Source organism: Giraffa tippelskirchi, chromosome X, assembly GCF_054371585.1.
Source record: "Giraffa tippelskirchi isolate mGirTip1 chromosome X, T2T-mGirTip1v1.2.pri, whole genome shotgun sequence".
NCBI classification, from domain to species: Eukaryota; Metazoa; Chordata; class Mammalia; order Artiodactyla; family Giraffidae; genus Giraffa; species Giraffa tippelskirchi.
Window position 1 is genome coordinate 109,741,481 of NC_137289.1, and position 16,890 is coordinate 109,758,370.

At 42.5% G+C, this 16,890-nt stretch overlaps 1 protein-coding gene and 1 non-coding gene across 7 annotated transcripts in view; both read right to left on the reverse strand.

The window, feature by feature from the left end:
* Window positions 1–16,890, reverse strand: part of NYX (nyctalopin) — an 81,343-nt gene that overhangs the window by 49,267 nt on the left and 15,186 nt on the right. For 4 of the 6 annotated variants that reach the window (XR_014075632.1, XR_014075631.1, XR_014075634.1 and 1 more), the window contains one exon: window positions 12,782–14,830. The exons of the other annotated variants lie outside the window; for them this stretch is intronic. The gene's annotated coding sequence lies outside the window, so the exon portion shown is untranslated. Of the gene's footprint in view, window positions 1–12,781; window positions 14,831–16,890 lie in introns of those variants that run through there. 6 annotated transcript variants of the gene reach the window in all.
* Window positions 5,444–5,516, reverse strand: TRNAE-UUC (transfer RNA glutamic acid (anticodon UUC)). Its single transcript has one exon. It is a non-coding gene; the product is annotated as a tRNA-Glu (tRNA).

Below are 16,890 nucleotides of genomic sequence, written 5' to 3' on the forward strand. Positions count from 1 at the left end.
TTTATCTCTTAAGCACCAACTTCCAATACACACAATGAATCCTATCTAGATTTTTTTAAACCCTAGAAGGTTACACAAAGTTGAGTTATAGTAAAAAAATCACAGAAGATTAGAGTGGCAAGTGTCTGCCTTATATTTGAGGAAATCAAGTAGAGTTTTCAGATAAAGTAGAGGCCGGCCACCCAGTAAATTTAAATTTCAGGTTAACAGTGTATAGTTTTTTAGCATATTTCAAATATTTCATGCAGCAATATCGATGGACCTAGGAATTATCATACTAAGTGAAATAAGTCAACAGGAAAAGACAAATATGATATCACTTATGTGCAAAATCTAAAGAAAATGATACAAATGAATTTATACACAAAACAGAAACAGACCCACAAACATAAACTTATTATTACCAAAGGGGAAAGGAAGGGAGGGATAAATTAGGTGTTTGGGATTAATATGTACACATTGCTAAATATAAAATATTAATAGATAACCAACAAGGATCTACTGTATAACATAGGGAACTATATTCAACATCTTATAATAACCTATATAGTGGAAAAGAACCTGAAAAAGAATATATATGTATATGCATAACTGAATCACTTTGCTATACATCTGAAATATTATAAATCAACTATACTTCAATTAAAAAATATTTCATAGAATGTGCTTATCCTAAAAATTTTATTCCTTGTTTATTTGAAATTCAAATTAACTGCCTTTTGTATTTTTATTTGCTAAATTTGGCCAAGTATACTGCCAAGGACCAGAGTACAAAAGGAGGCCCCTACACTATGTGTCTAAAGACTAAGTTATACACCCAATTAGCAAACTGTTCAATAAAATATGTTCTATTCTCCTATCTTGACAAAAACACCCTCACAATGACAAAGTTGATAAATATATATGTAAAGCTATGATATTTTTGTATGAATGAAAGTCAATAAAATATCAAAAACTACTGAAATCAGTTATGTTTATGTATGTCTGTGTATTTTCTGAGGTTCAGTTCAGTTCAGTTCAGTCGCTCAGTCATGTCCGACTCTTTGCGACCCCATGGACTGCAGCACACTAGGCTTCCCTGTCCATCACCAACTCCCAGAGCTTCCTCAAACTCATGTCCATCGAGTCCTTGATGCCATCCAGCCATCTCATCCTCTGTCATCCCCTTCTCCTCCCACCTTCAATCTTTCCCAGCATCAGGGTCTTTTCAAATGAGTCAGTTCTTCGCATCAGGTGGCCAAAGTATTGGAGTTTCAGCTTCAGCATCAGTCCTTCCAATGAATATTCAGGACTATTTCCTTTAGGATGGACTGGTTGGATCTCCTTGCTGTCCGAGGGACTCTCAAGAGTCTTCTCCAACACCACAGTTCAAAAGCATCAATTCTTAGGCACTCAGCTATCTTTACAGTCCAAATTTCACATCCATACATGACCACTGGAAAAACCATAGCTTTGACTAGACGGACTTTTGTTGGCAAAGTAATGTCTCTGCTTTTTAATATGCTGTCTAGGTTGGTCACAGCTTTTCTTCCAAGGAGTAACAGTCTCTTAATTTCATGGCTGCAGTCACCATCTGCAGTGATTTTGGAGCCCAAAAAACTAAAGTCTGTCACTGTTTCCACTGTTTCCCCATCTATTTCCCATGAAGTGATGGGACCAGATGCCATGATCTTAGTTTTCTGAATGCTGAGCTTTAAACCAACTTTTTCACTCTCCTCTTTCACTTTCATCAAGAGGCTCTTTAGTTCTTCTTCACTTTCTGCCATAAGGGTGGTGTCATCTGCATATCTGAAGTTATTGATATTTCTCCCAGCAATCTTGATTCCAGCTTGTCCTTCATCCAGCCCAGCATTTCTCATGATGTACTCTGCATATAAGTTAAGTAAGCAGGGTAATAATATACAGCCTTGATGTATTCCTTTCCCAATTTGGAACCAGTCTATACATCCATGTCCAGTTCTAACTGTTGCTTCCTGACCTGCATACAGGTTTCTCAAGAGGCAGGTAAGGTGGTCTGGTAGTCCCATCTCTCTCAGAATTTTCCAGTTTGTTGTGATCCACACAGTCAAAGGCTTTGGTGTAATCAATAAAGCAGAAGTAGATGTTTTTCTGGAAGTCTCTTGCTTTTTCGATGATCCAACGGATGTTGGCAATTTGATCTCTGGTTCCTCTGGCTTTTCTAAATCCAGCTTGAACATCTGGAAGTTCACGATTCACATACTGTTGAAGCCTGGCTTGAAGCATTTTGAGCATTACTTTGCTTGTGTGTGAGATGAGTGCAATTCTGCGGTAGTTTGAACATTCTTTGGCATTGCCTTTCTTTGGGATTGGAACAAAAACTGACCTTTTCCAGTCCTGTGGCCACTGCTGAGTTTTCCAAATTTGCTGGCATATTGAGTGTAGCACTTGCATATCATCATCTTTTAGGATTTGAAACAGCTCAACTGGAATTCTATCAGCTCCACTAGCTTTGTTCATAATGATGCTTCCTAAGGCCCACTTGACTTCACATTCCAGGATGTCTGGCTCTAGGTGAGTGATCACACCATCATGATTATCTGGATTGTGAAGATCTTTTTTGTATAGTTCTTCTGTGTATTCTTGCCACCTCTTCTTAATATTTTCTGCTTCTGTTAGGTCCATACAGTTTCTGTCCTCTATTGCACCCATCTTTGCACGAAATGTTCTCTTGGTATCTCTGATTTTCTTGAAGAGATCTCTTGTCTTTCCCATTCTATTGTTTTCCTCTATTTCTTTGCACTGATCACTAAGGAAGGCTTTCTTATCTCTCCTTGCTATTCTTTGGAACTCTGCATTCAAATGGGTATATCTTTCCTTTTCTCCTTTGCTTTTTGCTTCCCTTCTTTTCACAGCTATTTGTAAGGCCTCCTCAAACAGCCATTTTGCTTCAGGCACTCTATCAGATCTAATCCCTTGAATCTATTTCTCACTTCCACTGTATAATCCTAAGGGATTTGATTTGGGTCATACCTGAATGGTCTAGTGGTTTTCCCTACTTTCTTCAATTTAAGTCTGAATTGGGCAATGAGGAGTTCATGATCTGAGCCACAGTCAGCTCCCGGTCTTGTTTTTGCTGACTGTATACAGCTTCTCCATTTTTGGCTGCAAAGAACATAATCAATCTGATTTTGGTATTGACCATCTGGTGATGTCCATTTGTGAGTTTAGGGGAGTAATAAAATAAATGTGTTCATAATTCATATATTAGCATATACATATACAGCGTAAGTTTTATTTTATTGCCTTAGTTTACAAAGTCACAAATTATGCTACTATAATTAAAAACTTCACAAAACTAGTATTCTATTGATAGTAATTACCTAAAGGATTTTAATGAAGATGTGTTTTAGAAAAAATTTAGTCTCCTTCCTATGTGTGTCTTTGACGCCCACACTATTACCACACTCACAACACTTCTGACACCTGAATTTCTCCTTCCAAAAGTTTCCCTACCAAGCAATTCTCTGTGACACCAGCTGGGTGGGTGTCCTACAATTCAACTCAATTCTGACACCATCACCTGGAGATAGAATCAGATCCCACAAGTTAAGGGCTCAGTCCCACAAGACTGCCCCACCCTCAACTTCAGATGCCAATTGCAAGCCCGGGTTATTGCCAGTACTTCTGACCATCTGGCTTTAAATTAGAGGTTCCCATGACTCCTTCCTCAAATTTGATTCATTTGCTAGAGTGACTCATATAACTCAGAGAAATGGTTTATGTACTGCTTACCAATTTATTATAAAAGGATATGATAAAAGATACAGATGAACAGGCAGATGGAAGAGAGGTGTAGGGCAAAGTATGTGGGAAGGGGGTTGGAGCTTCCAGCCCTGTCTGGGTGCGTCACTCTCCCCAAATCTCCATATGTTCACCAACCCAGAACTCTCCCAAACCCGGTATTTTGGGGATTTTTTATGGAGGCTTCCTCACATAGGCATGGTTGATTACTAGGTCCATTTCCAACCCCTCTCTCTGCTTTGGAGAATGGGGGATGGGACTGAAAATTCCATGCTTCTAATCATTCTTTGGTCTTTCTGGTGATCCAGTCCCCATTCAGGACCCCACCAAGAGACACCTCACTAGAGCAAAGGACCCTGGTATCATCCAGGAAATTCCAAGAGACTTAAGAGCTCCGTGTCAGGAACTGGGGCCAAAGATCAAATAATAGAACCAAAGATGCTCCTAGTGCTCTTATCACTTAGGAAATGACAAGGGTTTGGGGAACTTTGTGCCAGAAACCAGACACTGAGACCAATATATGTATTTTCTATTATCTCACAAGATGTATTTGCATTAAAATTGTATACATTTTTAATATATTTACATCAAATTTTTAAATTGTGCTTCCCTGGTGGCTCATATGGTAAAGTGTCTGCCCACAGTGTGGGAGACCTGGGTTCAGTCCCTGTGTTGGGAAGATACCCTGGAGAAGGAAATGGCAACCCACTCCAGTACTCTTGCCTGGAAAATTCCATGGATGGAGAAGTCTGGTAGGTTACAGTCCATGGGGTCGCAAAGAGTTGGACATGACTGACTTCACTTTCACTTTCACATAGCAAAAATCAAAATATTTCAACATTTTTATATGTTTCAAAAATATTTTTCTCATAAAATATTCAAAATTGTGTATTAAAATTCAATGGCAGTGGTTGCCAAGGGATGGGGTGGAGGGAATGGGGAGTTAGTGTTTAATGGGTACCGAGTTTCAGTTTTGCAAGATGAAAAGAATTCTGGAGAGGGATATCGATGATGATTGCAAAACAATATAAATGTATTTAATACTATTGAACTCTACACTTAAAGCTAGTTAAGGTGGTAAATTTTATGTTATATGTGTTTTACCATAATAAAAACATTTTTAAAGAAATGGGAAATATAATCAACAGATACCAAATTTTTACCTGAATTATTTAAATAAAGATGACATTTTAATTTGTTTTTGAAAGATTAATTATTATGTTTTACAACAATAAAACAATATAAAAAACATTTCACAAATTAGGTTGAGACCTACATATACAACAAATTAAGAGTAATATAAATTTTTCATATTATGTTTTAAAATATTATTTATTAGTACTTATATCTTAAAATATTGTTCAATATTTGATGATGTTCCTCAGCTGCTATATTGTGAAAATCACTTTAATTCCATGAGTATGTCCAGAACCGTGTATTGGGATTCTAAGAGAAGCAAGAAAATGGATACTCAGTCACTGGGGCAATGGGTTATACTCACATGATATTCAGTGTCAACATCCTTTCTCTTACCAAGCACTTCAGTCCCTCAAACCTTCCTCCTCACGTTCTGAAACACTCTCTACCTCTGGAGTCTTCAGCAGCCCAACCCACAAATCTCCGCAGCATATGGCCCTGGTCACCTTTTTATTTTTTGGCCTCAAGGCTTGTGGGATCTTAGTTCCCTGACCAGGGATTGAACCCAGGCCCTCAGCAGTGAAAGCACAGAGTCCTAACCACTGGACCACCAGGGAATTCCCCTCTGGGCTCCTTTTGTTTGAAGGCCACCAGTTTCCTAAACACCAGTCAGCCTTGGGAGTGGATGTTCAAGGTCACAGGCCAGCCTATGCCAATGCCCACTAGCTGATCCTAAGCCAAGAGGTGCTTATGTGCTTATTAATAAGCGTGTTTTCATGACTTGCCATGGGGCTCTCTGAAATGAGGGGCACAGAGCCAGGGCCTCACTACCCTAGATCCAAGGATGGTACTGGCTGTGGGAGTACCACAGATTAAAATGAATTCAAGAAGGAAGTAATCATTTGGACCCTTGGCAAGGGTAAGTTTGACAGGTTTTTCTCCCGTTCTACAAACATAAGGAAACAACCATGCTTTTGTAGAAAGTTTGATTAAAGTTTAATGTCACCCAGGCAATAGCTAGTGAGGGTTTGGTCACATCCACCCAAAGCCTGAAGACAGGTGACAAGAAAGCCCCTCACAGAGGCCTTGCCTGTTTCCTTCCCTTCCCCAGGTAGGGATAGAGTGGGGGCCTCTTCTATAGTCCCTAACCCCACGGATGCCATTTTCCCCCTCCAATGGAAGTAATCTTCTCTCTTCAATTTGAGGTCAATTTACAAAATATTCAAATTTCAAATGTCAAGGCTCCGGGGCTTGGCAATGGGCCAGGAAGAGGCATGAGACCTGAACTTTGCCTTTCCAGCTAACTTGAGGGTTCTCACTCTGCCTGCCTTTTTCAGCAGTTGGCAAGTTCCTGGCTTCATCTGGGCGTGCCCCATCATACCAGGGCCCCGCCCCCAGGCTGCTGCTGCTGCTGCTGCTAAGTCACTTCAGTTGTGTCCAACTCTGTGCGACCCCATAGACAGCAGCCCACCAGGCTCTGCCGTCCCTGGGATTCTCAAGGCAAGAATACTGGAGTGGGTTGCCATTTCCTTCTCCAGTGCATGAAAGGGAAAAGTGAAAGTGAAGTCGCTCAGCCGTGTCCGACTCTTAGCGACCCCATGGACTGTAGCCTACCAGGCTCCTCCGTCCATGGAATTTTCCAGGCAAGAGTACTGGAGTGGGGTGCCATTGCCTTCTAGGGGGTTATAGAACCCTCTCTGTTGTTACAGTGTAGACAAAGGGGAACCCTCCTACACTGTTGGTGGGAGTGTCAACTGGTGCAGCCACTATAGAAAACAGTTGAGAGGTTTCTAAAAATAGACTTACTATATGATCTAGCAATCCCACCCCTGCATATATCTAGAGAAAACTCTAATTCAAAAAAGATACATGCATCCCAATGTTCATAGCAGCATTATTTACAATAGCCAAGACATAGAAGCAACCTAAATGTCCATAAACAGATGACTGGATAAAGAAGATATGATACATAGATATACAGTGGAATATTACTCAGCCATAAAAAGAATGAATTAATGCAATTTGCAGCAACATGGATGGACCTAGATATTATCATGTGAAGTGAAGGAAGTCAGACAGAAAGATGAATACCATATAATTTCACTTACATGTGGAATCCAAAAAATGCTACAAATGAACTTATTTACAAAACAGAAACAGACTCACAGACATAGAAAACAAACTTATAGCTACCAAAGGGGAAAAGGGAGAGTAAGGGAGGGATAAATTAGAAGTTTGATTAGCAATATACCCACTGCTATATATAAAATAGACAATAAGATCCTACTGTATAGCACAGGGAACTATATTCAATATCTTACAATAAACTATAATGGAAAATAATCTGAAAAAGAATATATATATCTGAATCACCTTGCTATACACCAGAAAGTAAAACAACATTGTAAATCAACTACACTTCAATAACCTTTTTTAAAAACACACAAAAAAGAACCCTCTCTCCTATTCCTTTGAGCAAGAAGCTGAACTCTTCAACCAAAGAAAAATCTGCAATAGACTTCTCACCTGGGGAAGCAGCTGCTAGTCTTCTACCCCATGACTCCATTAAGGAGGCTGATTTTCATCATTATGCATTCTCATTGAGGCTTTTTTTCATGAATTTTTAAACATAAGCATTCATATGTCATCCCTGGGATTCCCTGGTGGCTCAATGGGTAAAGAACCCGCCTGCCAATGCAGGAGACATAAGAGACCTGGGTTCGATCCCTGGTTTGGGAAGATCCCCTTGAGGAGGGCATGGCAACCCACTCCAGTATTATTGCCTGGAGAATCCCATGGACAGAGGAGCCTGACAGGCCAGTCCATAGGGTTGCAAAGAGTCGGACACGACTGAGTGACTAAGCACACACGTGGCACATTCATATGTCACACACACAAAAAAATCTCAAAAATGACTGCAGGGACTTCCCTGGTAGTCTCCATGCTCCCAACACAGGGGGCCCAGGTTCAATCCCTGGTCAGGGAACTAGATCCCACATGCCCCAACTAAGTGTTCACAGGCTGCAACTAAAGATTCCACAAGCTATAACTAAGACCCAGTGCAGCCAAAATAAATAAATAAATATTTTTAAATGAATGATTCCATTTTAGAGCTCACTAGGTTAGTTAGATGGAGTTGCCATCAGTTAAGAGAACACAGGAGGAGGAAATTTTCTGGTGTCTAGTGGCTAAGACTCCATGCTCACAACGCAGGGGGCCTGGGTTTGATCCCTGGTCAGGGAACTAGATTCCACATGCCTAGATCCTGCATGAGGCAACAAAGATCCAAGATCTCATGTGCTACAGCTAAGATGTGGCACAGCCAGATAAATAGAAATAAATAAATAAATGTTAAAAGAGAGAGAGAACACAGAAGAAAAAAATAACGTGGATGGGAAAGTGAGGAGGCTGGTTTGACACATGTGAGGCGGCAGAGCCCCTGGATGTGGTGAAATGGCTAACGGGTGACTAGAGATTTCAGTTGAAGCTCCAAGGAGAAATCTGGGATACAAGCACATCTATCATCTATGTCTATCAGTCAGATAAAATTTGGGGCCAAAACATACTCATACATTTATATTCCCACAGACAGCACAGCAATTCTGTGACTGGGAAGGACAACTCCTAGGACTTATGTGATGTCACAAGGAGAGAAGCAGAGTTGTTGAGAAGAGTAGTTAGCTGAGGGGGCCGAAAATAGAGTTTCGTGGCAGAATCAGACCTCAGGTTTGCAGACTGCAGGTTTAACCCCAGGAAGTCAGGAGACAGAGGGCAAGTCAGGGAAATGAGGGGTTTAAGATAAGGCAGAACACTAAAGACAACTTAGCAAAGTCGCCTCAAAAGGTTAGAGGAATTGTCCCAGATGACTCAGCAGAGCACCTTAGCTCGTCAGTGACTCAATTCTGTCTCCCCAAATTCTGGTCCCAGCTCTCCTGTGAATCCCCTGGGTGGCTGTCAGTGTCTTTGTCTTGTCTTTCAAAGGAGTGAGTGGACAACTACTCTAACCTAGAGAATTAATAGGGCTTCCCAGGTGGCACAGTGGTAAAGAACCCACCTGCCAATGCAGGAGACATAAGAGACCTGGGTTCGATCCCTGAATCAGGAAGATCCCTTGGAGAAGGGCACGGCAACCCACCCCAGTATTCTTGCCTGGAGAATCCCATGGCCAGAGGAGCCTGGCAGGCTACAGTCCATGGGGTCCCAAAGAGTTGGGCACGACTGAAGTGACTTAGCACACAGAGAATTAAGAAACATGTAAATGAATATATTTAACATATAAAAATTATTCCATTTCATTGGAATAATGACTAATTGCCCATTTTAAAAGGGTTTGTTAATAAATGAGTCGGCGGTGGCTTCCCTGGTGGCTCAGTGGTAAAGAATCTGTCTGCCAACGCAGGAGACATTGGTTCGATCCCTGGTCCAGGAAGATCCCACATGCTGTGGAGCAACTAAACCAATGTGCCACAATTATGGAACCTGTGCTCTAGAGCCTGAGAACCGTGACTACTGAAATCTGCATACCCTACTGAAGCCTAGAGCCCGTGCTCTGCAACAAGAGAAGCCACTGCAATGAGAAGCCTGTGTACCACAACTGGAGAGTAGCCTCTGCTTGCCACAACTAGAGAAATGCCTGTGCAGCACAAAGACCCAGAACAGCCAGAAATAAATAAATAAATAATTTTTAAAAAAATCAGTGAGTCACCAGTATGAAGTGTACAGCACGGGGAATATAGTCAACAGCTATGTGATATCTTTGTATAGTGGCAGATGGTAAGTAGACTTACCATGATGGTCATTCTGTAATGCATAGAAACATTGAATCACTATGTTGTGTACCAGGGACTAACACAGTGTTGCAGGTCAATTATATTTCAAACTTATAGAAAAAAAATGATCAGATTTGTGGTTCCCAGGGGGATGGTGGGAGGAGGAACTGGATGAAGGCAGTCAAAAGGTAACACTTCCAGTTATAAGTAAATACCAGGGATGTAACATACAATATGATTAATATAATTAACACTGCTGTATGCTATATATGAGAGTTGTTCAGAGAATAAATTCAAAGAGTTCTCATCACAGGAAAAAAATATTTTTTCTTTTTCTTGTATTTTGTATCTATATGACATGATGGATGCTCACTAAACTTATCATAGTAATCATGTCATGAAGTATTTAAGTCAAATCATCATGCTGTACATCTTAAACTTATGCAGTGCTGTGTGTCAATTGTATCTCAGTAAAACTGGAAGAAAATAAAATAAATAAAATAGGGTTTGTGGCATAAGCTTATGTAGAGTATTGAAATTATTTCATAGGTTGGGAGACTTAGGTGGAGGACGAACCAAACTAATCCCAAATCAATTCCGAGTTAAATCTACCTCCTGTTTCTTCCTTTCCTCATTCTCAACCATCATCCATTTGACTTCATCCTGTGGCTTCCCTACCCACCCCCACCCCGGCCCCAAAGAATAAAGCTGTGCTCTCTCTCTCCAGCTTCCGGAATGGTGCCTGACACAAAGTAGGCACTCAGCCAACAGTCACTGAATGACTGAACTGATTCTCTGAAAGTGTATTGGAATCAGATTCCTGATAAAGAAGAGTTACATCCTGCTCAACAAAAGAAGTTTCTTTTTTTTCCCCTTTATAATTCTTTTTTTAGACGATAAAAGTCATTTGGAAAACTTGAAAAGTTTAGAAAAGTAGAGAATTTGGCAGCAGCAGAAAAGTTATGAAAAGAAGAAATTCTCTGACATCTTAGTACTCCAGGCTAACACAAAACATATGAAGGGTTTTAGGATTTGGCGGTAGTGGTAAAGAAACCACCTGCCAATGCAGGAGACTTAAGAGACATGGGTTGGATCCCTGGATTGGGAAGATCCCCTGGAGGAGGAAATGGCAACCCACTCCAGTATTCTTGCCTGGAAAATCCCATGGACAGAGGAGCCTGGTGGGCTACAGTCCATGGGGTTGCAAAGAGTCGGACATGACTGAAGTGACTTAGCACGTGAGATAGCAGGAACATAATTAATCAGGTAATCTGTGTTCATAATTGAAATATTAGAGATAAAGGCAAAAAGGGAAGAGGGGGGAAACTGTAGCATTCTCAAAGGAGAATGGCTCAGGTGCTGAACTTTTAAAGAAAGCAGTTTGGAGTTAGCAGAGCTGCTGGGACATTCCTCTGAACTGCCTGGTAGCCTGGGGCCAGGACAAGGTCTGGCCCCGAGGTAAGAAGACCACAGGCCCCATAGCACACGTCTACTTGAAATGTATACATCTAAATTGAAAGTCAAAACGATTTAAATTATGCTGAAATTTTATTAATTTGAAAGTTTAAGTCATGGTAAACGCTTTTATTAAATACGTAACTTTCTGTATGATTAGTGTTCAATGCCCATCCTGGGCTCTGTAGTAGAGCTAACATCGTGCTTCCTTCACATTAAAAGTGTGTGTGTATGTGTGTGTGTGCGTGTGTGTGTGTGTGTGTAGCTATCTTGTGTATTATACATTTAAGAATAATACAAATTTTGTAATGTCTCATGGTGTTCCTAGTCACCATGCAATACCTCTGGAACCATGAAGATAAGCAAGAATACGGACACGCAGCATCAGTGGGAAATGATACTTGGTTATTTGTGAATCTTGCATTCATGCTCTCTGGAAGGAAGGGTGTGACAAGTCAATTTGCCTTTTCTTTCACCTCAACTTTCTGCAGCTCAAGTCCTCCTGGCCCTCTGAAGCAGTGGCCTCTCCAAGATCAGAGGAGGCACAGACCGCAAACCCTCATAGTGTCCATAAATAGTTGCCTTTTGTTTTGAAAATACAGTGTGAGCTACAGCACAGATTTATTTCCCTGGGGCCTGAACAGTCCTTGAATCACACTGGGGGCTGTCCCGCAAAGGGCAGAACTCTGGGCTCAGGGCTCTGGCGGCACTGACCACTGGATCCCAAGGCAATCTCTACCATGCGTATTCTTCGAGATCTCATGGTATATGGCACCCTTCTAAGCATGGAGCCCAGGGCTGGGTCCTCTTGCCCACATCCCAGGACAATATTGGATTAGGACCTGCCTTTGCAGCTGGGGCAAAGGAGATCAAACCAGTCAATCCTAAAGGAAATCAGTCCTGAATATTCATTGGGAGGACTGATGCTGAAGCTGAAACTCCAATACTCTGGCCACCTGATGCCAAGAGCTGACTCAATGGAAAAGACCCTGATGCTGGGAAAGATTGAAGGCAGGAGGAGAAGGGGATGACAGAGGATGAGATGGTTGGATGGCATCACCGACTTGATGGACATGAGTTTGAGCAAACTCCGGGAGTTGGTGATGGACAGGGAAGCCTGGCATGCTGCAGTCCATGGGGGTCACAAAGAATTGGACACGACTGAGTAACTGAACTGAACTTGCTGCCTGGAGCAGTAAAAGACTGTGACAAAAAAAATAAAAGAACTTCCAGTCTATATTTAAAATGGATAACAAACAAGGACCTACTGTATAGCACAGGGAACTCTGCTCAATGTTATGTAACAACCTGATTGGGAAAAGAATTTGAAAAAGAATAGATGTATATATATGTATAACTGAATCACTTTGCTGTACACTTGAAAATAATACAACATTGTAAATCAACTACACTCCAAAAAAAAATTTTTTTAAGGGAAGCTAACCTTGTGTAGGGATGCAAAAGTAGGTGATAAAACTCTTGTTTTTTTTGTGACTAGCAGAAAAGTCAGGATCATGGTTACTTCTGGGCAAGGGAGGGGGCTATGATTTGAATGAGAAACATGAAAATATTTCTAGAGTGCCTGGCAAAGCTCTGTTTCTTGAGCTGGGTGGTAGTTAAAAGGATGTTTGGCCTAAAATAATTCATCAAGTCTTACATTTGTTTTGCTTGTGTCTGTGTTTTATTTTATAATAAAAAGGGGTTTTTTTAATAAAAAAAAAAGTTTCAAAAACAAACAAACAGACTTCACCAGTGGTCCAGTGGTTGAAACTCCACACTTCCACTTCATGGGACACGGGTTCAATCCTCAGTATACTTCTTAAAATTTCCAATCTCTGGTATCTGTTGCAGCCACACCATTCATGCAGATGTTTTCCAGATGTTGATCATATGTTCTGGCTATTCTTGGACAATCCTGATTTTAAATAGTCTGTCTGCGTGTCATTGCAAATCATCATTTCCCCCTAAATTCCAGGATCTTGATGAATTATACATGAAGCAAGTCATTAAGCATTTTTTGAGATAGTAGAGCTGAAAAAAAAAAAACCCACTTCACAATCATTCGCAAAGTTGAGCTTACAGTGACTCACATTCTGTTAAGGGAAGATGGTATATGCTGTGCATTTCTGGTCAGAATGCCGGTGGGCAAGGGGCCAGGGTAAACAAAGGACGGTCCTCTGAGACATGTCCACCTCCATGAGGTACAGCAGTTGGCATCCAGGGACCAAAGATGGTAGATGGATTTCTACTGAAGTAGGAGAAGCCAGAGGGTGGGCTTGCCACTGGGGCCAAGGATGGGAAAGTAAGGTGAGCAGGCAAGTTTCCAGGTTAGAAGCAGAGGTAGAACAGGGGCATGGGCCGAGGGCTGGACAGGAGTAGGGATGTGTGCAGGAGCAGTGGCTTTCCTTGCTAACCATCCATTTTATGGGGGATGCTAAGATGACCTAGTTTATAAGCGGCCCCGTCTCTCTGCCATCCGCCCTCACCCACCCCCCAGGCAGCTGGGTAGGGCAAGGAAGAATCAGGCTGCTTCAAATTTGTCTAAGGAAAGTCTTTGGTGTTTTCCAGGGAAGAAAAACAGGTTTCCTCAGGTCCTCCTGATTCACCTTCTCTTTCCACAGAACATATTAACATGAGCTAGCAAGGTCTCTGCCATAACCCAGTACTTCCTCCCTTGTGTTCTGCTTCCTATCTGTAGTTGGTAGGCTGTTCTGGTGGGAGGTATCATAATCCCCAGAACCTGTGACTATGTCACCTTATGTGGCAAAAAGGACTTTGTAGACATGATCATCAAGTTCAGGATCTGGTGATGGGGAAATCAGCATAGTTTATCCAGCTGGACCCAGTGTGATCACAAGGGTCCTTCTAGGAGAGAGGCAAGAGGGTCAAAGCTGGAGAAGGTGATATGTGATGTTCAGTTCAGTTCAGTCGCTCAGTTGTATCCGACTCTTTGCGACCCCATGGACTGCAGCACGCCAGGCTTCACTGTCCATCACCAACTCCCAGAGCTCGCTCAAACTCACGTCCATCAAGTTGGTGATGCCATCCAACCATCTCATCCTCTGTTGTCCCCTTCTCCTCCCACCTTCAATCTTTCCCAGCATCAGGGTCTTTTCAAATGAGTCAGCTCTTGGCATCAGGTGGCCGAAGTATTGGAGTTTCAGCTTCAGCATCAGTCCTTCTGATGAATATTCAGGACTATTTCCTTTAGGATGGACTGGTTGGATCTCCTTGCTGCCCAAGGGACTCTCAAGAGTCTTCTCCAACACCACAGTTCAAAAGCATCAATTCTTTGGCACTCAGCTTTCTTTATAGTCCAACTCTCACATCCATACATGACTACTGGAAAAACCATAGCTTTGACTAGACAGACCTTTGTTAGCAAAGTAATGTCTCTGCTTTTTAATATGCTGTCTAGGTTGGTCATAACTTTTCTTCCAATGAGCAAGCGTCTTTTAATTTCACGGCTGCAGTTACCATCTGCAGTGATAAATGATGGAAGCAGAAAAGTGAAAGTGTTGGTTGCTCAGATGGGAGAGAGAGATTGAAGGATGCTACATTCAAGGCTTTGAACATGGAAGGAGGGGCTATGAGCCAAAGAATGTAGGCAGCCTATAGCTGAAAAAGGCAAGGAAATCCATTCTCCTCTAGAGCCTCCTGAAGTAATGTACCCAGCACCCTGATGTCCAGACTTCTAACCTTCCAAACTGTAAGATAATAAATGGGTGTTGTTTTAAGTCAGTAAGTTTGTCATCACTTGTTACAGCCGCAATAAGAAACTCATACGGGGGGAAGGGCTTCCCAAGTGACACTAGTGGTTAAAAAAAAAAAAACCCACCTGCCAATGTAGGAGACTTAAGAGATGCAAGTTTGATCCCTGGGTTGGGAAGATCCTCTGGAGGAGGGCATGGCCACCCACTCCAATATTCTTGCCTGGAGAATCCCATGGACAGAGGAGCCTGGTGGGCTATGGTCCATGGGTCTGAAGAAAGTCAGACATGACTTTGACTGAAGCAACCTAGCACGCACACATGGGAAGAAAAGGGCTAGGCCCTCGATGAGCCAGTTGAGGCAGGGAGTGGTAAAATATGCTGTGGGGTGACCAGACAGGGGTCACCAACAGTGGAATTCTCCAGGGCTGAGGAAGCCTGTGAGCCTGCATGGCCTGAGAAAGTATACTTCAGCTTCTCAACAAGGAGAGTGGAGGCAGTGGGAGGGAAGAGAGTCTTGGGTTATTTTCTCTGATTGTCTCCTTGAAGCCCAATGTTTGTTGGCCATATTTCCCTCACCCTCTCATTGTAGGGTTTCCCATTGGCCTCTCTTAAAGTTGACAGGCACTGTGTCCTTCTGGGCAAGGAGAAGCCCTGCTAGATACTAACTGGCAGCTGGCTCTATGAACTGGTCTCAGAGGCAGTAGGGATGAAAGTGCTAATGACCAAGGAATGGAATGTTCTGGATATAGGGAGGTGAATTGGCAGGTTATCTGGATGATGAATCGGCATGGGGCCACATGAGTCATTCAGTCTAGATATGGGGCGTGAATTAGAAAGCTGTGGTAACTCTTGACCAGTGACAGAAAGTCTGGAAGCTTCAATTCCCTGAGCTGAGAAATGGGCTGAACATGGTACCCACCTCACAGGGTCATGAGGGACAGGGAGGCCTGGTGTGCTGCAGTCCATGGGGTCACAAAGATCAGACACGACTGAGCGACTGAACATCGATGACACAGGGTTGTAACTAGGCTTAAGGAGCTAATCCATGGGAAACAGCGCAGTGCTGGGCACACAGAAAGTGCTCAAGGAAGGTTATCATTATGTAAAATTGCAGCCTCAATTGGCAATCATGTAGAGGGTGGCCTGCGGAGGTGGAATGGCTCTTTGGTAAACAGGGTAAAGGGAGTTCTGAGTGCAGGTTGTGTGGGGCTGGGGGAGGGGTGAGGGGGCAAGTCATGGTCCACACCCTGAAGGGCCACAGCCACCTCATCCCTGTCCCTATAACACAGTGCATGCCTCTGCCCTGGTGAGGAGTGGCCTGGAAGTCCAGTGCTGGGGGGTCCGTTCTGGGGCCAGGCCAGGGTGGGGGCCCCTGCAGGAAGCAGCTAGAACAGAAAGAACCAGTGGCAAGACCAAGTTGGGTGTGTCCTGTGAGCTCCAGGCCTGAGGTAACTGAGATCCTTCAAGGAGACCAAAGGGTAAGAGGAGGACTGGACCTCAGAGGGAACAGACAGCATCAGGAGCTGGAGGGGGGGGGCGAGGGACAAAGTCCAGTGGGAGGCTGGGAAGCCTTGGGCAAAATTCCTCACCAACAAAAAGTCAGGGCCCCCAGGGAATCAGTTGCGCTAACTTTGTCAACAGTTCTAGGCTGTTTAAAGAGTTTGAGGAAACCTTTGAGAAAACATTTATTTATTTATTTATTTATTTTATAAATTTATTTATTTTAGTTGGGGGCTAATTACTTTACAATATTGTAATAGTTTTTGCCATTTCATTTCAGTATCAAAATGAGTGCAAAAGGCATGAGAAGAACATGTAGTTTTTAATATGTTGAACTCGCACCGTCTGTACTCAGTGGAAAAGTGGCGTAAATGTTTTTACAGTGGGAAATCGGACTTCACGAACACAACCAAAGAACCATCAGTTTCCTACCAGTTCTGCAACTTCTATTGGGTCTATGAAGAAAATTTTCATGAAACTATTCCGTTAAAATGGAAGAGTACTTTTATAGTCAAATAAACAGTTGTCTTTTAAATGGCTCACTCCGTTACCTA